The sequence below is a fragment of the Vespula vulgaris genome, chromosome 23 (assembly GCF_905475345.1).
Source record: "Vespula vulgaris chromosome 23, iyVesVulg1.1, whole genome shotgun sequence".
Classification (NCBI taxonomy): Eukaryota; Metazoa; Arthropoda; class Insecta; order Hymenoptera; family Vespidae; genus Vespula; species Vespula vulgaris.
Genome location: NC_066608.1, coordinates 787619 through 811136, shown reverse-complemented (window position 1 = coordinate 811136; position 23518 = coordinate 787619). Strand labels below are relative to the sequence as shown.

Sequence of the window (23518 nt, the reverse complement as noted above, 5' to 3'; positions counted from 1 at the left end):
CTAATTTTCTAATCGGAATTGTCTCAATTTGCAGCGAGTCTTATCGTAGAGAGGACATCATCTTCCGCGAAAAAGTGTACTGAAGCGTCAAGTAAAAGGTATGCAACGTCCTTGTCATAACTGGTTCGAGGAATGCTATTGCATAATCGAGGAACGGGTGGAGTAGACAAAGAAGAAATACGAAGAGCCAAGAGAACTCTCTCTTTCTCTTTTTCTTGCTTGGATAGTGAAAACGAAGGTACGATTAAGTACGACCTTGAAACAAGTTGGATATCGAAGGTCACCTCGTTCGATCTTTCGAACGAGAATTTGCATGTTTATTAATGAATGAATGAAAATGAAAAAATTGCGAACGAATTCTTGGAATTGTTCCAAACAAAAAAAAAGGAGAAGAGAGAAGAAAAAAAAAGAAATCAAAAGAAAAAATAAAAGTCGAAAAAAAAACGAAACGTTGTGATAACTGTTAATACACTGTCTAATCTTAGCTAGGATATACGTGAGAAGTTGTCAGGTGTTTGTTGACACTGGTTAACCCCATTGGGTTATCCACGAGAATAAAGGGAGAGAGAATCGTAGACATCAGAGAGAAAAAGAAAAAAAAAATAAAAAAAGAAAAGACAGAGAGAGAAAGAAAGAAAGAAAGAAAGTGAAGTCACTAATGGAGGAAAAACAGAGGGACTGGAAGAAAAACAAACAAACATGTCGTCGCGTGGGTGAAGAAGGCTGGTGACTCGAGGAAGACAAACTTTTTCCTTCTTATCTATTTACACTGTTCTCTCTCTCTCTCTCTCTCTCTCTCTCTCTCTTTCTCCGTTGATACTCCCGTATGATTTTTCATGTGGAAAAGATGAGCGTAAAATTTTTCTCGTATAAATAAAGAAATAGGGGTGAGCTAATAGGAGTGGGCTCGGGTCAGAGTAATTCGACACGAGTTAACAATTACGATCGATCGACGAGAGAGTGTGTGAGAGAGAGAGAGAGAGAGAGAGAGAGAGAGAGAACTATTCTTCTTTCAACAACGATCGATTTCCGGACACAGGAAATAACGGTGGAAAGAGTAAAAGGAAACTTTATTCCTTATTCCTTAAAGGGATAAGGGTGACAATTTCTTGTCAGAAGAAACAACAAATTCCTTTCTCCGTGAAATCGATCCGATCCCTAGAACGACACGAGCACGTTTTTGTCCCTTTTGAAAATTTCATAGGCTGAGACATATCTGAAACAAGGAAATATCTCGAGTACGATCGATGTTAAAGCAGTTTTATTTAATATCTTGTTTTTATAAAAAAAATTCACTTATTTTCTTGCAATCACGCGTACGTACATTGACACCGAGGTCAGACGGGTATTACTAAACAAGGTATATACGTCGAGAAAAAGTAGTCTTTTTCTGATTATTTTTTTAACGTCCCTCGTAACACCGTGTCTGGGAGGTAGTACGTTCGACGAGTCATCGTCATCATCCTTCGTAAAAGTCACGTGTTCGTTTAAAGAAAGAAACGCACGAAGGGGTCGGTTGCTGCTTCTAAGGCTAGCACTACCCCTGAACTTGCCTAGGGCAAGAACCAACCACCTCTTCCTGCACCCTTCTCGAGACAGTTCACTGTCCTTCTTTCTTTCTTTCTTTCTTTCTTTCTTTCTTTCTTTCTCTTTTTCTTTCTCTTTCTATCTTTGACGAAGCTGGAGTAACTCTTTCTTCCTCTTTCTCGAAGCTTCATTATCCCGTTTCTGAATATTCTAAAGTCTGTCTTTTTGAAGAGAGCTATGAAAAAGTGGAAAGACCATAGTGAAAGAGAAGAAAGAAACGGAAAAGAGAAATATGAATGGAGAAAGAAGATCGTAGATGATAGTCGATCGTTCGGGTTTACTTTTTTACGAGCCCACGGATTGTAGCTTGGCGTCAGTGAGACGAAAATGAAAGAAGGAGAAACGAGAGACAGAGAGACAGAGTGAGAGAGAAAGAAAGAGAGAGAGAGAGAGAGAGAGAGAGAGAGAGAGAGAAAAGAAAGTTTATGCCATTCGACGAAGCAATGCGATTCGAAGCTTTACGAGCGATAAAACCACCAATGGCGTTGGTGCTTAAAATGGTGAATCGAGCTTCGGTGGACTACCACAAGCAGGAACACTTCGCACTTGAAGGATCCTTTTTGCTGATAGCCATTGGAATCTCGAGGAAGGAAGAGTACAGAAGTTCGATCTCGTTTTAGAAAAAGAGAAAACGAGAAAAAAATAAGAAGAGAGAAGGAGAGGGAAAGTGCTGGTGAACGATTCGAAGGCGTGCGTGCTTCTTAAGAAGAGAAGGAGAAGCTTCGCAAGAAGAGGTTCGAAAGAAACGCATTAAGTGGAGTGACTTTCGATAAACGTCCTTCTCAACCGATAGCTAGCTCCTTCCGAGGACGTTGACTCGTTGATCGATCCAAGCATCCTTTTTTTTTTATCATTGTTTAAAATATAATCACTTGGATAAGAAAAAACTAAGAAAATTTTTTATAGATATATCAAATTCGCCAAAAATCAGCTTGTATGTTTTTTTAACAAATAACGTGAGATAGCGTTATCGCACTGCTTGATAAGCTAAATAAATGTTCACGATATTATTGTTGTTGTATCAGGCATTACATTTTTTTTTTATATAATATTCAAATAAAATCTGGACGAGTTAATATTTCATTAAAAAATATTTCATAAGAAAAATATTATTAAAAAAAAAAAAAAAAAAAAAAAAAAACATGTTTCATAAAAAAAAGGGATAAAAAGAAAAAAGAAGAGAAAAAGAGAGAAAAAAGAATGCGATTTATGGAAATAATTAATAACTAAATGATTGCTTTTTTGCATGCGACATGTATAAATACACGTACGCATGGTTTTCTATATAGAGGAGGAAAACAACAATTTTCCAGGTAGACTCTCTTATCAATTCAATTTTCAAAGACGTATAATTCCCGTCACGTTCCTATTGGGAACTTTGAAAACCTTCGAAGGAAAAAGGCAAGCCTATTGTTGGAACTCGGAGCTGACCAAACTTCCGAAGATGGTGGTAGTAGTGATGTTGATGTTGGTGGATGTGAAGATGGTGATGGTGGTGATGGCGATAGTGGTAATGGTGGTATTGGTGGTGGTGGTGGTGGCGGCGGCATCCATCGCGATGCAACACGATTTATAATGGAAGTCGAGTCATGAATGCATAACGAGGAGAAAAACCACACCATTTTCTTCTTACGATTTTTAACGACAATGTGGGAAACGATTTTTTTTCTCTCTCTCTCTCTGCTTTTTTTTTCTTTTTTTACACTAAATAAATTCTTCTTTATTCTTCGATGGGTAAGAAAGAGGACGAAGAAAAGAGACGACTATGATTAACGTTTAACTTAATTCAACGCAACAAACCGCTTTTTCGTTCAAAGCTAAAATTCGAGTCTAATGGTCCGAGCATTTGTTTCTAGATTCCAAGTAAAATGGTAAAAGGGAAACCGAGAAGAGAGAGAGGGGGAGAGAGAGGAAGCCTCTCTTCTTCCCTCTTCTCTCTCTTTCGACGTTTCCGCTCTAATGGCGCGGCTAATCGCTTTAACGTCGAGCTAGTCTCGTGAGTTTGCATGGATGCCTTTCTTAAAACCCTTCTTCGTCGTATGACCTCTAACACATCCGTCCCCCCTTCGAAATATAAGGGAAATGTATTCTCTCATTTCAATTTCATTGAATTTTACATTACGAGAACGAATAAATATATAAGAACAATTTTCTTGTTATCAATTAACAAAGTCCGAGTTAACAAACTGCATTCTATTGTGTGCGGTATGAAAAGATAATTAACATGTATTTCCAAGTTATTTTCAATTATAGTTTACCTCATCAAAAAAGAAAAGTAAAAAAAAAAAAAAAAAGAAAGATAAAGCCTCACTTTATTCGTGTCTTTGAATATAATCAAAATTTCTTTCGTTTGTATCTGATAAGACTGTTTGCGTCGGATCTTTCAATAGATTCAAGAACGTTCTATCCCAAAGGCCAAGTATAATTAATTACTATTATTGAGGTACAAACAGTGATCAAGAAACTGGGCACGCAGAGAAACGTTCGTTCGTTAATGCTCAACACGACGTTAATTTCTTGGAAAATCGAATGGTTAGAACGGATGTGGAGGTCCCTCTGCATTCGGATTAGCAAATAGATCGAAGATTTCTTCTATGTCCGTCGTATTATAGGTTCTCTCGTGTCTCCCCTTGGTCCAGCCATTCCCTTAAAAGCACTCATATTCTCTCTCTCTCTCTTGCTCTTTCTCTCTCTGTGTCCATGTTCCTTGCCGGTCCTTCGATATCCGTTCATAGAGAGGATTTCAATTTCGCGAACGGCAGATAACTCAATTGCTTTCCATCAGAACCTGGGGCGGCATAGTTCGCGCCAATTCGATTAGATCAAATCGAAGGAGATGACTCTAAATATCTCAATATTTCATTTAAAAATTAGGTCGATTGAGGATGGAACTTTCAAATGAAAAAAAAAAAGATTAGAGAGAAACAAAAAGAAAAAAAAAGAAGGGAAAGAAAATATAAAGAACAAAGGAGAACAATTACCGAGAACTAAGAATTGATATCTAAGAAGTAACATTTAAGTGCCTCTTAAATATCATAATTCATCGTCACGATTATGATCATCATCGTCGTCGTCGTCATCGTCGTCGCTCTTCGTAGTAGCAGTAGTAGTAGTAGTAGTAGTAATAGTAGTAGTAGTAATAGTAGTAGTAGTTGCGATCATTATTATCGTGACGTCCCTCGCAACTACATCGAGACTCGAGAAAAAAAGTACGGCCCACGCGAAGAGACCATAATCAAGCGTCGTTGTCCTACGATGAGAGAGTTCTGCCTTTGGATGCACCAGCTTGCCAATTGCGCAATGCTTTATGCAGTAAGTCGACGACCTCGTGTATAAGTCGAGTTGGATGGATTCTCGTTGAAACTTTCAACGCTTTTTTACCACGTGGACCAATTATTTTGCGTTTATTATTTATCATTAATTTCTTTTTTTTTTTTTTTAATGCAGAATATGACTTTTTTTTTTAACACAGAATGCCTCTTCGCATTATTGTATCGTTATTCTTAATTTTATTATACATTTTTTTTTTTTTTTTAATGAAGAATGCCATTCTTCTTTTATCCAAGTCATATATATATATATATGAAAAATCTTTATCTATCATATCTAATGAAATCTTGGAATTTGTTTTCCTTTCTTTTTTCTTTCTTCTTTAGGGAACGGAAGAAGGTAACCGATATCAGAATCTTCGATAGCAGACCAATCGAAGCCAGTTTCCTAGCCGTCCAAGCTGTCACTTCCAAGTTATTGCCCCGTTTTGCTCGAGGCTGTGCACACGACAGAAAGTTGCCATACGCGTGCCAAAGAAGAAACTAAGTGGGCTATAGTCGTTGCCTCTCCCAATTCGAATTTCTACGAGATCGTATGAAGTAGAATCCAGATGGTATCTCTCATCGTTGGAACGAATTTTATTAAAAAATTATTGATCCGTCCATTGCACAAATTCTGTCGTACGCTTTCTGTACATCATGTAGTAAAAACAAAAATTGTTCTCTCTCGTACGCGATATACATATATATTCCTTTTTTTTTTTTTTTAAAGTCCATTTTACAAAGAATGTATAATGTTCGTTCGCTAACTCATACGTACGTGCACACATACGTATTTACGTACGCGTGCGTGCGAGGATTTACGTACACGATTGCACGTAAAGTGCATTTTAACCGATGGCCCAAAATCATAAATCCATTAGCTGGCGATTGGTCGAGCGGAAAGAGCGACGCAGCCGGTCCATGCGTACTATTCTGATTTTGGCAAATTGACGCTGACACGGAACACAGCAGGAAGTGCCAACTAAACGCGCGACCTATCCCGCCTATCGGAGCTTATTAATCGATTTCTCGCTAGTTGTTCGAGAGATAGATAGATAGATAGATAGATAGATAGATAGATAGATAGGTGTATAGACGGATAGATGGAGATAAAGTTTGAACAATGACGTCGTCGAGAACGTAAGGCTCATTTATTTCCTATCGTTAGCGAAAAGAATTTTTCATCCGAGTTAACACACGTCGTGGTTCCATTCGTGTGAACCACACTCCGTATTCTACTTTAGAAGCGACCTAAGAATACACGAAGAATGCAATCCCAGAGACGACAGCCCTCCAGAAATAAGTCCGCACTTTGGGAAAATATCGTCGACCTCGCTCTTCTTCCATTCTATCTATCTTTCTCTTTCTTTCTATTTCTAAAGAATTCTTTATCGTCGACACTTTGGCTACGAAAAATTTAGAAAAGGAAAGAAATTAACGAAAGAAGATAACAACAAAAAAAAAACTAGAAACAAAGGAATCTACGTGGTGCAACGTTTGATGTACCTTCTTAATTGAAAGGGAAAAAAAAAAAGGAAAAGGAAAGAAAAGAATTTTCAATGTCAAGAATACGATTAATTAGCCAGAACTTTCTTGTCTCCTTTTAAATAAAGGAAAGTTTCTCTCCCTTCCTCTCTCTCCCTTCCTCTCTCTCTCTCTCTCTCTCTCTCGTTACGTTTTGTGCTGGCCGTCGGTGAAACGCCGACGGACGAATTAGCGTAGGTGAGCCGTAAACGCACTAAACGACGGCATCCTGATTACACGGGACATCATGGTTGCAATTAAGCAATTGGCCACGGTTTCAATTTCCCGGACACCCGGAAGCGCAGACGCCGCGACAAATTTCTCTCTACCGCGAGTACAAACCGAATTTCTCTTCTAGTTTTCCTCTAACGGTCAACAATAAAGAGAAAAGAAACCCGTTATAATAATACGTGATACGAATACATTTCGTGAAAATAGATAGTTCCTCCATTGCTGATTTTTCACATTCTTCTATTTTAACGCGTATAATTTTCATTGATCTTCCACGCGTTGCTATAAGATTGTTTTTATAAGCTTTATGACAGACACTTGTCAATTAAATTCAATCGGAAGGATTTACTTATTCGTGTCGCTACTTTCAAGTAAATTATTATGATGTCGTTCGGAACTTTGTACTTTCAAAGATAAACTGCCATAAATTTTATTGCTCCTCAAATGTACCATATATATATAAATTTAAGTTTTGATAATTAAAAGAACGTAAAACTTGTTCCATTCAGTTCGTACTTATTCTTCCGTGTACCTTGAATAATTCCAAGCAAATTACGTTAATACCGTTTCTAAAACTTAGTCCCTTAAAGTACGGAGAAACGGATTCGTTTCCTGTTAACGGTCTTTCCTTGGAAATCTTCTCTTTTCGTTTCCAAGGCGTTCGGTTAAGCGGTCGACGATAAATTACCTCCTTCAACGGCAAAGAACCATCGACAGGAAAGGTCCCGCTGCATCTCCTTCCTCCACTCTTTCTTCCTCTTCTTCTTCTTCTTCTTCTTCTTTCTCCATCTCCTCATCCTCATCCTCTTCATGCTCCTCTCCTTTCTCCTCTTTTTCCTCTTCCTTGCGTCCAATTAAGTCGAGTAATTGCGGACGGTTTGGGTTCCGAAGCTTACGTACATTTTCGGACCTTTCGAAACGAAAACGTCGCACTTTTTGTCGTCAAGGACAGATTTTTCTTCCCTCTCTACTTAAACCAAATGAACGGACAGATAATTATCTCCGCTTATATCCAGAAATAATTGAAGAGAAAGGAACGATATCATCGAATATTTCTCTTTCGACTAGGCTAAAGTTATCCTTGAAAAATTTCGAAACGACTTCGATCGATTTTTATGAATCCAGTACAAAAGACAATGTTTTATCTTATTCAACGTAATTTTATATTCAATTACGATCGATATTACGTTCGTAATATAAAGTAACTTAGCTTTAGGTTGTAGATACCATGGTTTCAAGTACACACGATCCCAACGACCGATCATTAATTCATCCTATTTCCACGATCGATACGCTCGTTGGAAAATCAATTGTGTGCTGGAATATTTGCAGTAAGACCGTTAATTAAGCGATCGACGTACCTATGTACGTAATACGTACGTACGTATTACGTACGTACGTATGTATATATATATATATATATGTATGTATACGTACGTGTGACGGGCACGAGAGTGACGGCCGATTATTTTATGTCTCCCATTTTGATATGAGTGATAGCCCATTGTGATGAACCGTTCGAACAAATCTTTGAATGGTGCGCTTGATTGGAGCGTGACAAAGAGAGTTCTAAATTAATTCTTGAAAGCTAAGCTCATATAAAAGAATCTCGCGTTGATACTATATCGATATGAAACACAATACGAAATATTATCTCAATATTTTCAATTAATTAAGCTTTATAATGATCGTTTGATTGAAATTAAAAAAAAGATCGATTAGATGTAATAGATCTCACTTCTTCTTTCTCATTTTCTTCCGATAAAATTTCACGTTAGAATGTGTTATCTTTTATACGGAAAAATAATGAATTAATTCAAAATATGAAAATAAAATTATTAAGTTAGATCGAACGAATGAACTTATATCGAGGAAAAGAAAACTTATGGAAAAGTCGTTCTGTTCGTTTGACGATTATGAGATACTTACGAACGATCGATCGAAGGTACAAAGAGAAAGAGAGAAAGAGAGAGAGAGAGAGAGATATCGTTTTAAGGGAAGAGAAGACGAAGGTCGATCGTATTTGCCGCGATGTTGTAGCCATGACCCTTTACCCCCACTTGTGGTAGACCGACGGAATTCGATTAATGTCGATGGTCCTATCGATCTACATCCTTCTATCGTCCTGACGCGATTTCCATACGTGCCGGACTAGTATAACGTTTAATTAACGTAGCTTGGATATGACACGGTCGCGTGATCACCAGACTAAGAGAGACAGAGAGACAGACAGAGAGAGAGAGAGGAGGGAGAGAAAGAGAGCGACAGAGAAGGAGATAGATATAAGCTCAAAAGGAAGAAGCATACCGTACCGTCTGTTTATTAGCGCGGACTGAAACTACCACGAGGCCAATATGTCGCGGTGATCAAGCTACCGGGTGTGTTTGTTTATCCCACATCAAAAGGACCGACAGTTAATCACTGTCATCTCTCGCGCGTACAAACTCACCTCCTAAATCTTCTCCTAAACGTCGATTCGAAACCTCAAAGATATCCTTTTCTTAATCTTCTTAGTCGTTCATTCATCCTCTTTTCTTCTTCAACCCTTCTCCTATTTACTCCGGTACGAACAAGATATTATATCTGAGAAGGAAGTAAAAAGAAAGAAAGAAGAAAGAATATAAAACAAAGATTAAATCGAGCAAATTAAGAGATTAGAATTCCTAAGATCCTTCTTCGAAAGCTTAGATCTTTCGATATAACTCATGTACGAATGTATCGTATCATACTTAGATAGATCTTTTTAAAATCCTTTCGACTTTTCTATTTGCGATGACAATGTAAACAGGATGTTGCAACGTTTAGGACATTATTTACCTTCGATCGATTATTTACGAAATGTATATACTATCTTGCATATCATTTAAACAAATGATACACGTAAACACTCTGAACATATAGAAATATAAATCGGGTAATAGAAATATATATATATATATATATACACCTGGGATTAATATGATATTTGCGGTAGCGGTTATAGGTTGAAAAGCACTATCTATCGATAGTCACCATTCTAAACGATATGAGAGAAAGAGAGAAAGAGAGAGAGAGAGAGAGAGAGAGAGAGAGAGAGAGAAATAGATTATAGTATATATACATAACATAACGTGTTGATCGTCATTCAAGTAACCTGTAAACAAGGCCGGTTAGCTCGGCTCAACTATACACCAGCTTCCGTAATACGAGTCTAAACCTTTCTTACGCCGATTCACGTATAATATAACATTGTATAAACATATGTCTCAGCTCTTTGTTTTTTTGCCAGGCTTTTCTTTTTCTTTCTTTCTTTCTTTTTTCTTTCTTTCTTTTATTTTTTCTTTATTTTTTTTTTAATACAATAAACGATACACAGGTAGTATTCGATAGAATCGATATTACAGGATACCTAATATTTGGAAATTTTGTTAGAATTTAACGATAGAAGAGAAAATATTGCTTTCCGAGCTGACGTTAACGGGAGCAAATATTTGTTTTTTCTTTTTTTGATTTTTGTTTTTTTTTGCCCTGCCCCTCCCTCCCTCCCACCCTTCTGCCACTCCATGAAAAACAAACAGTTCGCCGAAGGGTATACAAATTCGTTCCGTGTTAAAAGTGTTACACAAGGTTTTGTAGTATGGAATACTATATTTGTAGCAAGTGTTTAGGAAACAAAGAAGAAAAAAGAAGAAATGAATGAGAATAAATTGTGAAAGAAAGATCGACGAGGATGTCAAGTCAGAATGATGTCATCACGTGTCCTTGCATGATCGATTATGTCGTTGAATCGACAGAGAAAAAAAGGACTAGGTAATATAATTTTCAAGAAAAATCCTGCCTCGAGATAATAACGAAATTCCTCCCCCTCTCTCTCTCTCTCTGGTTTTCTTTCTTTCTTTCATTCTTTCTTCCTTTCTCCTTTTATTCCCTGGAAATGGAATTGCCCCTCTTTTGACGATCAATTCGACGAGAGCTATCCGTGAACATTCGCGATATTAATATCGACTTTACTCGAAACCTCGGTCCTTCACATTTTTCATATAAATTACATTTTTCTTTTCTTTTCTTTTCCCTTTTTTCTTTTTTAACAAATTTTTTATTCGATATTCTCTTCAAGACTTTTTTCATTTTCAAAATTAATAAACATCGATTATGAAGTACCCATATATCCATAAAAGATACGTTATGAAATTTATCACAAAATGAATTTAAAGTATTAATAAACGTTGATTATACTTCCCTCTTTTGGAAATATTTTTGACGAGAATATCACGAGATTAATATTGGATTTTCACAAGATTTCTCTCTGATATTTTCGAAAGTTCAACTGCGGATTAATCAGACGTTATTATTCTTCTTGAAAGATACTTTTTAGATGTTCGAGGAAAACAAATTTTAGATTAATTCGAGTTGACTCGTCGTTACTTTTATGGTTGATATAACGATTTATATTACCTCATATATCACAAGACGATTCTGTTTCGAATAAATTCGATATCTTTCTAATTAGACTTTTAGTTAAGGTAACAGAAGGGGAGAATTTGTGAAAAAGCTCACCCTAACGGTGCAAGCCTTTTAAAACGTATCTATCCACGCGATGGGTGGTGTCTCTTCTCGACGATACAAGCAAAGTTAATTAAAATTTATCGCCCTTCTTTTCTGTCTCTCTTTCCCTCTCACTCTTTCTCTCTCTCTCTCTCTCTCCCTCTCCATTTCTCTTCCCTTTCATAAAAGAATAAAAAGAGAAAGAAAGAAAAAAGAATGAAAGAAAGAAAGAAAGAAAGAAAAAAAGAAAAAAGATTTCTTCGTTTCTTTGCGAGAGAGACAGAGAAGGAAAAAGAGAGAAAAAGAGAGAAAGAGAAGGAAAATGATATTAAGTTGACGCAGGACGATTCGTTTTAAGTAAAAACAGTTTAGAAATAATATCAACGATTTAAAAAGCATTCGTGTTACACGAGTAATAAAGCTTCTACCATTTCCTTCGTTTCTGTATTTATATACACGAAGAGAGAGAGAGAGAGAGAGAGAGAGAGAGAGAGAGAGAGAGAGAGACAGATAGAGGAAAATAAAGCTCGTACGCGTCCCTTTGATGAGTCAGGACGTATCAAAGGGCGGAAGTACGAAGGGTGAACTTCGAAAGCTAATTTTAAAAGATTCTATGCCAAAGAGACGTCCCCATGTACCAAGCAAGAAAGAACCATCGGTTTTAATCACGTCCAGTCCTGATTAACATCCTAGAAATGACCATTTCTCTCATTTGACATTTCTATGTCTCGTATGCAAATATTAAGGTCGACGAGTTAAAAAAGAAAAAAAAAAATCGATCAATGGATTTCATATCATAAAAATTTCTATCCGACAATGTACACACGTGTACACGTTCGTGTGCATGCGTATATAAAGATCTCGAGTTTCGTAATCATGGTTATTTATCAGAGATATTCGTATAGGAATATGTACAGAGTCGGTCAAAAATATGAAAGTTTGCAAAAAAGGAAGGACAAAGAAAAAAATATATATATGTATACGTACGTATCCTTGAATAGAGAAAGATCTCAGAGATTGATTTAGCAATGTCTTAAAGAAAGGATCTGTTCATCGTCGAGATCTCTAACGAGATTAGTAACGTCAAAGAAGTACTAGACGGGAAGAAAAGTAGCATTTTCTAGAAAGAGAAAAAAAAAAAAAGAAAAAAGGCTAGGAAAAAAATTGCATCGTAAGCGAGAGAGACATTATTGTTTCTTCTCTCTCTCTCTTTTTTTTTCCTTCTTTCACAGTCTTTCTTACGTTCGAAGCTTAGACTTAACTCATTTATCCGAGACTCTCTTCTTCTTCTTCTTCTTCTTCTTCCTCTTTTCGACGTACTGCCAAGCACAACCTCACCCAACCATCACCCTTCTTCCCTTTTCACTCGACCTTCAATTTCCTGTTAACAAGTCGAGTCATACGATAGCGAAAAGAGAGTACGTATGTGTGCGTGTATGTGTAAGAGAGAGAGAGAGAGAGAGAGAGCACGAGAGCTTCCTGCTTTTCGTGTTGTCTACTCTTTCGAAAAAGGGGATGAAATTGAGAAGTAGAAGGTACAAAATGCTTGGTAATTGGTACGACTGTGACGAGAGCGTCGATTTTCGAAACGAAGTTCTCAATTAATCCTCTAATTCAATTAGGGAATCTTTCTCTGTACGAAGTGTTCTCTCTCCCTCTTTCTACTTTTCTTTTTTATTGCAGAATCTAATAGAACTCTATCTACAACACGTAGAACTCTACCCTTCTTCTTCTTCTTCTTCTTCTTTTACTAGCTTAAAATCTTTTAAAAAAAAGAAAGTAAAAAAATCACCTAGGAATACTTTCGAATTTCGATCGCGTAGTTTGGATTAATAATAGTTACGAATGTTTATTTTTAAAACGCGATTGCATCCTTCGATGTAATATATTTTCGAAAGAAAAAAAAAGAAAAAAAAGAAGAGAAGAAATATTCTGAATCAAAAGTTTAGAAAGTCGCATGAATATAAAGTGAAAGAGGCAACTTGTTGTTTTCCTTTTTTCTCTCCCACGTGCATTTAAAAAACACAGATGCGACGTCTGGCACGAGTTCAAAGTTGCAAAACGGTAGTGTTTCATTGGTCCGACGTATTGTTGCCAACGGAACGCCACGTTCGTATACATAGTATACCATAGAAAAGCCTAGTCCAGTTTTGTCGTTGGTGTACGTCGTATTATCGAATATGAAAGGACTAGCTGGAGTCGTTCGTTGGCTGGGCAGCCAAGTTTTTTGGCTGACAACTGTCAACGATTTTAATCTTTCATAAAATCTTTGAGAAAAAAAAAGAAAGAGAAAAGAAAAAGAAAATCAAATGAAAATTTACTTCTTTGCGGATTATAAAATTAGTCGAAAAAGTCTTGAGGAAGAATAATTGATTAAAAAAGAAAATCGCTCGAAGAAGGAATATTTTTGATTCTAGCAAAAGTATATATTTGGTATATAAAAGTATATACACAGTTATACGTTTGAAATACCCTATGCCTTGATCATTTTCCACGTGAAAGATTTTCCTTTTCATGGAGAAGGACGAATGAGACAACGATTGAAGAAATCTGTTATTCGTTTTAGAGGGTTTTAGAGGGAGCTTGGGAGACCATTTTGTCGGTTAGATTTATATGGCAAATATTTGCGAGGCAAACCACGGTGAGGAGTAAAAAGAGAGAGAGAGAGAGAGAGAGAAAGAGAGAGAGACACTCTTTCTCTCTAATGGATTGGTAGACTCACGAGGCCAACCATCCTGCTGTCCTCTTCCTCTTCTTCTCCTCTTACGTAGGTACGTATTTCCTGGCACGTCTCTTCATGTTCGCCAGTCTACTTTTCTTCCTTGCTTTCTCATCTTTCGCGAAGGCGCATCTTCAATTCCCGTGAAAGCCTTTACGTTGTCGTCAGAGTTGCTTACCTTCTTTCGCTATATGTAATATCGTCTTTTTGATGCAACCACCGACGAAGGATTGATTACCTACGCGTTCTATCGAACGGCAAGAAATCATCGTGATTACTTCCTTTAACATTGTTTGTTTCGTAACAAGAACATCAACGTCGTGATATTATTGAAATGTTTACCTTACATCGCAGAAATATCTTTTATTTTCTTTAACGTACATACGTACATTTTATATATCGATTTATACAACATCGATAATGTGGAAAATTGAAGGACCGATCGAACGAAAGATTTCACCGTTTCTCCTAATAATAACTTTTCTACGCTTACATACGTTACAATACCATTATTACGCGTGTACGCATAACAACGGTGTGATGTAAGCTGCGAACAATGGTGCAATAATGGTACCATTTGTTACGCGAAATTAAACGGGAATTTGCAAACGAACGACTCCGAGGAACGTTGTTACTTTGTTTTCGGGATTTAGAAAGAAAAATTGATTCGAACGTTGTTAATATATATCACGTAGAAATCGCATTGTTTCAAAGCCGGATTAAATTTGAGACACGTTTCTAAAGGAGGGAGGAAGAAAAGTAGAAAGTTCGTAACGTTTTCAAGAGGACTCATGAATAAAGAAACGAGGGAGAGAAAAGAGAAAGAGAAAGAGAGAGAGAGAAAGGAAGATAGATTCTGGAAAGAGGAGTCTAAAGTCTTGCTGAGTGCTTCTTAGATCCTTGACAAGCGTTGGACAAGACCCAAGGAATAATCATTAGCATATTTAGAACTGGACATAGCAGACGGATACAGATTTCGCTATAAAAGGATGTGTAGGTGTAGGACCGAAGTCGGAGAAGGGAAAATAGAAGAAAGGAAAGTTTGAAACGTCGAGTTTCATATCGTGACCGACGTGGCGTAAGAAGAGAGAGAGAGAGAGAGAGAGAGAGAGAGAGACGAAGACAGAGACAGAGAGAGAGAGAGAGAGAGAGAGATGATTCGCGTGTGGCACTTTGGCGAATGCGCGAAAAGGTTACGATCGGTGAAGAAGAATAGTAACGGTGGTAGGAGAACGAAACAAAGCGTGAAAACGAGACGGAACCCGCTGAAAATGCAATAAACCGACCTGACGGACGTCGACGTGATTCCTGAAGCGAGCGACGAGCTTGCAAAGCCAGAAGTGACAGGGCGTTAAGAGCTGGAAAATCTGATTTGAGCGAATGCTCGCGAAGGAGGGAAGCAAGGAAGGTAGGAAGGAGAGAAGGAAAGAGAGAGAGAAAGGAAGGAAGGAAGGAAGGAAGGAAGGAAGGAAGGATAGGGTGATGGTGGTAGTGATGCTGGTGGTGATGGTGTTCAAGGGAGAAAGAAGTTTTCCTCTTCATCCCCTTCTACCTAATCCAGAGAAACGAGCGACAAATTCTCCGGGAGAGGGAGAGAGAGAGAGAGAGAGAGAGAGATTTCGAGCGGATAATTCGAACAGCGTGCGGACAAGGCATTCGCTGTTCCTCTCTACTACAATACGTTTGCCCGAGATGAACGGCAAACCCTTGTTGTAACCCTACCGATTATACCGCAATAGATCGCTTAACGTATTGGTAAGATCGATATATCGTAGAGATTAGTTCGATTGGTCCGTTCTATCGATAATGTACTACTAAGTCAGCTATCGATATATACATACAATCTGTATTTATATATAGCGAAAGATAGAAATATTTCTCGAGTTATAATCTTTTCTTTATATTTCTAAAGTGTTTTATTTGCGTTATCGTTCGTTCAAGGCAAATGTCTAAAGCGAGCGTTTATAATTTCGTTTCGTTGTCGGTCGGATTAATTTTGTTGTGAAATTGAAAAAAAAGTTTGTCGACATTTCCTTTTTTGTTTTTCTTATGGATCCCGTAGAAAGCGTTTCCTGGTATCTTCGTACAGTGATATCTAGGTCGAATGTTTTCATTTTTGATGGTTTAATTTTTCTCAAAATTAACAAGCGAAGTAGAAAGAGGGAGAGGGAGGAAGATAAAACGTATCCAACGCGTCAAGTTGACAGGCAACTGGCACGATGTGCGAGGCTCCTTGAATAATTCAAATGCCTCGCATTCGAGGTGACAAGTATCGTCTGGCAAACAGCCGTGGTAATGTCGTCGTTTTCCATGAAAACGATATTCTTCCATTATCACGTCGCTCGCTAATTTCTACGATATATTTTCTTTTTATTTACTTTCCTCTTTTCTTTTCTTTTTCTTTTTCTTCTTTTTTTTCTTCTTTTTTATTACTTTTTTCTTCTACTTTTCTTTGCGTCGAGAGGCTAAAAAATTTTTAAACACGATCGAATCTCTCTTTTGAGAACCACTGAACGTGGTATCAAGCACCGAGCACCCTTTAATCTAATATAGAGCGACAATGGGTTAACGATTACACCAAACGGAGGGCCAGTACGTGCCTCGACCTCCAGTCTCGCACAGTGTCTCATTAATAGAATCGTTCGCGATGAAGGATCTTTCCTCTCCTTTCACTTTACAGATGACAAAAATATTTAAACAGAAAAAAGAAAGATAGGAGAAAATAAAAAAAGGATAATAGAATAGAACGACTTGGAGTGGAAAGATCGACGTCGAAAATAAATTTTCTTTTGACAATTCTTCGTAACAAATTACCATTTTTTTTCTATTCTTATTACTCGTCCCACGTACCGTTAATATGAAAATTGCGGAATAATGAAAAGACGAATGCGATGCTCCTGATTCAATCAGACTTACCCTAATCATTTTGAAAGATTGGCGATGATGACTAGGTAAGGTACAACCCTATATACCCGGCCATTTATTTTCTACATTAAGTAAGAAAACTATCGAGTGATAAAAAAACAAATTCGACGATTTTAATCCAATCACATTTAACCCTAATCATATTTAAAGATTGACGATGAAGAGATGACGATTAGGTAAGACACGACCCTACATACCCCAGCTATTTATTTTCTACATCGAGTTAGAAAATGGAAAAATATTAAAAAGACGAATTTGATGCTTCCAATCCAATCACATTTACCCTAATCGTTTCGAAAGATTGATAACGATGATTAGGTAAGACACAATCCTATATATATATACACACACCTAGCTATTTATTTTCTACATTAAGTAAGAAAATTGCAGAGTAATAAGAAGACAAATTTGATGGTTCTAATCTAATCATATTTACCCTAATAATTCAACTTGTCCGATATATCCAAGCTTTTATCTTTTTAAAGCATCTCCTCTAGCTACCCTCTTTATCTACTCATATTCTATTTTTCTCCTTTTTCTTCCATGCTTAAGAGTTATCAAGTTGTCCGGACGTATTTATTAAAACACAGGGAACGTAAAGCGGCACCTTTTTAGTAGCGGTGCAACGAGGGAAATTTCTTAAATGAGTCCGGGAAAGGACGAAGATGTAGAGAAGGACGAGGACGAGGACGAGGACGAGGACGAGGACGAGGACAGGACGACGAACTACGAACCCGTTATTCGTGAGAAGGAATGTGGAATTTTCGAAATAAAGCGTTCGGCAGTTCAACTAGAGACGAAACTTGCATATAAAGTGCATCTACGTGCATGGAATGCATTACGTCTCGATGCACGATGACCTTATCTCAAAATTCCAAGAGTTCAAAGCACTATTACCTCAAAATTGTTTCTCGGGATGATATTCTGTTTCGCAAGGAGATTAGATATCGTATTAGATCGTACGTCGAGTTTTATTTTTCTCCTAATATTTTTAACGCGACTCGATTTTGTTGAAAATCGATCCTCTCTCGATTTATTGAAATCGAATTAATTTTTGTAAATAAAAGTTATAAGAGAATTTCTTGTCATAATTTCTCAATAAAAATCTAATTCTTACGAGAAAGTATTTTTTCTTGACGTCTTTTCTGAATGTTATTCAAAAGAAAAAAAAAACAAACAAAAAATCTTAAAAATATTAGAGATCGATTGTCAAACCGATGCATTCATCCAATATCTTTTATAATTCTTTTTAAAGATGAAAGATAAAAGATAATTCCATTATCGCAATTACATACGTTGGACTTTAAACTTGTTAGCAAGTATATTTTTACTTTGGAAAATGTGACGTGAAAGAAAAAAAATGTGTAAAATATATGAAATAAAGTTTTTGCCGGATGAAAGTTATCGATGATAATTTACATTCGCGTTAACAATTATTTAGTTAATCGACTTAATTTCTAAATTCATACGATCGATTATCGACGAGAGAAAGCAGATGTCTCGAAATAATAACTTTCTAGAATCCACGTAATTCTATATCTGTTCATCGCGTTTGCTGTACTTTCCACTAGGCTTTTCTGATGAAGAAACTCTCTTACACTTAGTGGAATAATAACGGTAAAATGTCCGTATCTTTTCTTTCTTTCTTTCTTTCTACTATTTCCACTCTTTCCACTCTTTCTAAATCTCCATCTCATTTTCTCTCTCTCGTTTCTTCTTCGGTGATAATTAGCGACTCGAGCTAAGGTTTATTCGAGCGTATTATTTTCAGGACACACAATGAAAACATTTGTAATCGCTGGAGCATATCTGCAAGTCGCTCGACGATAAAATCTCGAGTCTCTAATAGTCGAATTAAATAACTGTTCAAACCTGTACTTTATCTCTCTCTCTCTCTCTCTCTCTTTCTCTTTTCAATTTTTTTTCTTTCTTCCAGAAGATAAAATGCGAATGATACAGTGAGTATAATAGAAATGATTATCGTAGATGAATAGTAAGAGAAAAGAAATGATTGCATTCGAGTTTTTAACTACAATTACTTCAATATCGATAGCAAAACATTAGAAATATTTTTTCTACAATTAATAACTTTTTTTTTCTTTTATATCAAAACAATAAATTCTGGATAAAATTTGAAGTAAAGTCGAATTTTTATCGAACGCAAGAATCGATTTTTCGTACTCAAGTTTCGAAGTAGGTAGCCGCATTCTTTCTCATCGGCACGGTCGAACAACTTTTTCTATACTTCGAGATCAAGTTCGTCGACATAGTTCGAATCGATCCATTGATCGGCGATCGAGAATTGCACGCGAAACGGAGCGAGTCGATTCTTCCTTCGAAACATTTTTATAAAAATTTGTTCTCCGAGTTTCACCGTAAAAAATAAAAAGGAAAAGAGGATCTAACTGAATCGTAAAAACAAATCGGCGTTTATTTTAAGAAGTTTCTTAGAAAAATTCGTTCTTCGAATTTTGCGTTCGAAAAAAGAAAGAAAGAAGGAGAGAAAAAATTAATTGAAATTTGAAAATCCATTGGAACGCTTGAATTATTATAGTAATATTTCGTGGGTCGCATGATACGCATCGAGAATCATCTGATGCTTCTAACGCCACAGCTGCAACAAGATGCATCTTGGTAAAAGCAGAGCCGATGCGCTGTCGCGAAGATGCGGAACGTGTCGTGTCTATCTTTACGTGGGCGAAATTTGTCCCTTCGTCTTTTCGTCGAAAGTTTATACTCGAAACGACGGACTACTACACAAGATTTTATGTTCTAAGAAATAATTTAGAACAATTTGCAACGTGTACACGCATAGAATATAATTTACGTGTTATACCAAATATTTCAGTGATTACAAAAAGGAAGGAAAAGAAAGAAAAAAAAAAGAGAGATTTAAAAATAAAAAACAAGAAAAAATTTCTATCGAGAAATTTTGGAATTATTAATAACGTAGATACGTGCAGCTTTTATTTGCGGTCCTGTTGACTTCCCTCGGGAATATTAAAAATTTAAAAAAGAAAGAAACCAAAAGAAACAGAGAAAAAAAGAAGAAAGAAAAAGAAAGAAATTAAAAATAAAGAAATAGAAAAAGAAGAGACTTGAATTTGGATGAATCTTTAAATTATATCTGTTGACTTAAATGGACTAAGAAAAGTATGTAGAAAAATTTTAAAGAAAAAGAAAGGTGAGGATTTTGAGAAATTTATAAACTCTCTCTATAAATATATGAATGATATTTGTGGACTAGTCTGACGTAAGAAATACCATGAAGAAGCTTTTCACGGTAAAGAATAAGACTATAACGTTTAGCATAGGTTCGAGCGTCGAAAACGGCATGGGAGAACCTCCACGGCCGGTAGTCACGTTACGCTAACGTAATTTGCATGCATTATCTAACGCGTAACGAGCGGTTCTGCCGGGAAAAATGAGAAAGGAGAAGCGGAACGTAGTAAGAAAAGAAACCAGTTGGAGGAAAGTCATTAACCTGCGATCTTGGAAAAGAAAATAAGAAGAAATAGATCTGTTAAATCGTAAAATGAAATTTTCTCTCTTCCTCTTTTTCATCGAACCAGACGTATTCCCTCTTCCTATCTAGTATCTAATAGTTTTACGAGTAACAAGTATAAAATGAAGTACGATACCCATTCGTTAAAAAAAAGAAAAAAAATATTTTAACGACCGTATATGAAGTTTTTACAAAAAAAAAAGAAGAACAGAAAAAAAGAGAACTTCAATCAAATAAAAAAAAAAAACACTGCGAAAAAAGATATAAGAGACGTGGTATAAAAATTTGTTGATGTTACGAAAGATTGACGTTCATAAAAATTACGTTTACGTTTATAACTCGTTTGTAAGTATTACGTGTTCTTTGTAATATATAGGAAAATCGTTGGGAAAGTTCAGAGGAAATGAAATATTGCAAGTAGACAAAAAGAAAAAGCAAGAAAGAAAGAAAGGCAGGTACGAAAATTAGTAGATCCATTTCCTTTTTTCTTTCGTTCCTGAGTCCATTACCTCGGTTAAAAGAATCGGTAGTAGCCGGGGACAGAGAGAGGAAATCCGATTAGAAACGTTGCTAAACTTCGGGTCGAAACACCGTTCGGAGGTTTGTAGTTATCGTTGAAGAAGAACGTATAACACGAGGCCAAGTGGATCTTTGGATTAGGATATGTCAGGGACATAGGGATAGTAGAAACTTCTTCGGTATCTCTGCTACATAGAATAGATCTAGCTAGATATAGATTAGGTAGAGGAGTCAGGTAGGTAGGTAGGTAGGTAGGTAGGTAGAAACGTGGTTAGTAATAGAAGTAAGACTAGGAGAAGAGACTTAGAGAAGAGACGACCAGACTAGACTAGACTAGACTAGACTAGACTAGAGTAGACTAGTCTTCGACCAACCGTCACGTCTGCGGTCGTTGCTTTTGGTTTACCATCATCCTAGGTATCCCGCATTTGCTTACGATTAACGCGTTACTCTGTATTCGAAGACTACTAACAACTGGACTTCTCTCTCTCTCTCTTTCTCTCTCTCTCTGTCTCTGTCTCTGTCTCTGTCTGTCTCTATCTCTGTCTCTCTCATTGGCTAACTTTCTTCGTTGACTTCTCTATCCCTTGTCTCTTCGTTCAATTCAACCCCATTAGTATCAGTCAACTTTGTTAAATTTCACCTGCTCGGTTCGTGAAACTTACTTCTCGAAAATAAATCTATATATCTAATCTCTCGAACCCGCGAATCCCAAATGGAATACTTTTCAATAGCTTCATCAATTCTTGATATATGTCATTTGCTAAATTTACATCGCTGACCTAGATTCCTATAACGAGGTCACTTGGCATCGATGAGAATAATCCAGTGAGAAACTGTCGATAGTAGAGACGTCTTACCGTTCTATTTCTATAATTCGATCAACGCTATATTCCTCTGTACGAATATATTTATCTTATAAAGGATAAGGGTATTGAAGGTTCCTATCCCTCATGGAGAACTTGTTCAACTTGGAAACAAGAAAATATTTCATCAATTATTATTATTATTAGCTATACCTGGTTAAAGTTTTGATATGTTACATAACGGTAACTCTTAAAGTGAAAATTCATTTAACCTCGACTATGCGTCTAACTATAACACTCTTATAATTCTCGTTTTCTCTCGACGTACTCGTCGACCGTGGGAAGTAAGTAAGTACTCGGACGTTAGGTAATTTAATGATTTCTCAGAACGTATTTAAACGCGTGAGAGCAAAAGAGAGAGAAAGAGATGTGAACTCGTATGGTGAATCTATTTAAGAGAAAGAAAGAAGAAAAAAGAAGAAAAAGAACCAATGCATAATAGAGTATACGAGTCTCACGTGAGTAATAAACGTAACGGTGAATGAATTAAAATTTTCATTGATGATTTTATATTCTTGCGTAAGCCGTTAATTAATACGGTTTCATAAATTCCTTGAGAATCTACCTGATATATACTACGAAATTATTTCAGATTTCTTTTTTTTTTACAAAAGATAAAATAATCATGGCGATGAAGTAATTTTCAAAAGCTTCTTATAAAAAAGAAAATCAACTAATAAATTTCAACGCGTGTAAGCGAAGATTGGGCCGATCAAATAATTATATAAAAAAAAAAAAAAAGGAAAATTGTTATAAAAACATCTCAGATTTTCGATGAAAGATAAAACAACAAGTCTAAAGCTCGGAGGTAAAGATGAAATAATTGAACGAACGAACGAACGAACGAGCAAACAAAAAAAAAGAAGAAAAGATTGTTAAATTAACAATAAGTTTCGTCTGAATACTGGCCAAGAAGTCACCGTATTCGAGTGTGCAAATAACGAGGAAGCTAATTTTCCAGCTCGAAAATCAGGAAAGCCAAGCAAGAGAGGAGGGAAGGTTAACCGTGAACGTGCTGTCACTGACACTTCAACAAGTGGATACAACGCACGCACGTGTCGCTGACGTTTCAACCGCGAGCATATTCTCTCTCAACGTATCTATGTATTCGCGTATATACGTATGTATGTATATATGTGTATATATGTATATATATAACACGCATACACATGTCGCCTTCCCTTCTATTTCGTTCTATACGTTTTACGCTTGTCCTCTGCATTCGTGGGACACACACGAGGTATCGATTAAAAAAAGAAAAAAAAAAAAAAAGGTTAAAAGAAAAAAGAGAAAAAAGAAAAACGTGAATTTAACGACTGCACTCGTTAGTAATATCTATGAATTTTTCTTTAGGAAACATAACTAACGCAATATCTATTTTATCTGGATAGTCTATCAATGAGATTTTAATTAATTTTTCATTGATCATTTTATGCGTCTATTGCACGTTATTGATTAACACGATATTGATTAACACATTTCATAAATATCATAAAAGCATGATTGTTAGTCCATAAAATTCTCAGAGAGGCTTTCTATAAATAATTAAAGAATAAATGTGAACATGTAATAAATATGAATTAGATCGATGAAATAATTTATGAAGACATCTTTTTTCTTTTTTCTTTCTTTTTTTTTTTTTCTTTTTACAAATCTCCGTTGGATTTATGAATAAGAAATTAAGCGTGTATCGATGAAAGAAAAGAATAATATAAAATTTTCGTCATTATCGATACCGATCGAGTATCGTATAATAAATTATACAGAACATCTCTTATTACCACTTTTAATCAGTTCGCATTTCACA

The 23518-nt window shown here is 36.3% G+C and overlaps 1 protein-coding gene across 4 annotated transcripts in view; it reads right to left on the bottom strand.

The window, feature by feature from the left end:
- Positions 1-23518, bottom strand: part of LOC127071883 (probable G-protein coupled receptor Mth-like 1) — a 94491-nt gene that overhangs the window by 19289 nt on the left and 51684 nt on the right. The gene's annotated exons all lie outside the window — the stretch shown is intronic.